The following is a 1,561-nucleotide window of genomic DNA, read 5'->3' on the forward strand; positions in this document are numbered from 1 at the left end:
TTTTTTTTTTTTTTTGTAAAAGAGGTAAAAATATATTCATTTTCTGCACCCCAGTATTCAGTTTAAAGGAAAAAAAAAAGTATTATTGTGTTGCAATGTTTTTAATGTTATTAAATCTACTGTTCCTGTTGGCTGGAGGTAGAAGCAGCTCATGATTAAATTAAAGAAAGAAAATTGAAATAAAACGTCTGACTTATTTCTTGAATAATAGATTCAGGGATAAAGGAACATCACTGTCAACATAAAAGAGCTGTTATTGATGTTAACGTCATGTTAAACACTCACGTTATTCTGTTTTTGCAATGATTTATTATTTATTGCTACTCAACAGCAGAACAAACAATCGTACGTTTATTAAAACATGAAATGGTCTATTCACATCATCATAATAACAGTGATGATAATTACTCCACTGTTTCCTTTGTTAAATAATTGTCAGAATGATGAACATGTAAAGGATGAAATGTTATATTTAAACACTGAACTGTATTATACCTTCATCTGAGATATGGTGAACATTCTGAGGTAAAAGCCTGTTTTTTTTTATTAAATATATGTTTTCAATGCCAGTATTAGATAATAAATCTAGTTTATGAAACGTAGATTGTAAACATTAGCATTAATTTTTATACATAAATCTCTGCCATGACATTTTTATTAGTAAATATCAGATGTGACTTATGAATAAAATAATTTCCAAGATCTATAGGGAGCTTATAATAAACCTAAGCCTAAAAAGACATGTTTTAATGCCTTGTGTTTCCAAAATAAGTTGATTAAATTACTATAGGTTTTTGGTCTGACTTTTTTCCCCCTAAAAGAAAATCTCAGAAAACAAAACAAAACCCAACTCGGCTGTTTAAAAATGAAATCTAAATCAAAGAAAACCCCCAACATGTCTTAAATCGACACGGCTTTTTGAGCRTCTGAGAGATTAAATAAAAGCCTGAGTTTAATCTGCTTTAAAGCCTTTGAACAGAACACATGAGACTGAAGTGTGAGAGTGAGAGCTGATAGGGGATAAATTTATTTCTTAACATGCCTTTGAGCTATTACACCCTTCTGCAACACAAACGCCTTTTCATCAGAAACCACTTTCATTACAAGCTATAATAGGCTCAGTCCTTCAATTATCAAACACCAGCCCGATGACAGCGAGACACCACAAGACCAACCCAGGGACAAGAACACTGCAGGGGACAATTATCAGAAGAAAATATTCTGGTTTTACATTTAAATCAAAATGTTCAGGAGTCACTGAAAGAAGAAACCAAGCAACAAAAACAAAACATGGAAAATTCAATTCTGGTTTTCTGGTTAAATCACCAAAAATCAGGAATCCAACAGGCGACGGCCAGTGTATCTTTTGGTCATTGGTTTTTCATTTTCGAAACAGGTATTAAAAAACAAGAAACGAGTGGATATTTGATTTTTGTTTTAAAATACTGGAATTAAAATTAAAATACAAAGCAATTCTCATTCTTAGTGTCAAACAGTTTGTTGTAGGGATACATTAAGTTGGCACGACCTGTCACAGATTATGAACGGTCAGTGTATCTTT

The sequence above is a fragment of the Austrofundulus limnaeus genome, unplaced genomic scaffold, assembly GCF_001266775.1.
Source record: "Austrofundulus limnaeus strain Quisiro unplaced genomic scaffold, Austrofundulus_limnaeus-1.0 Scaffold137, whole genome shotgun sequence".
NCBI classification, from domain to species: domain Eukaryota; kingdom Metazoa; phylum Chordata; class Actinopteri; order Cyprinodontiformes; family Rivulidae; genus Austrofundulus; species Austrofundulus limnaeus.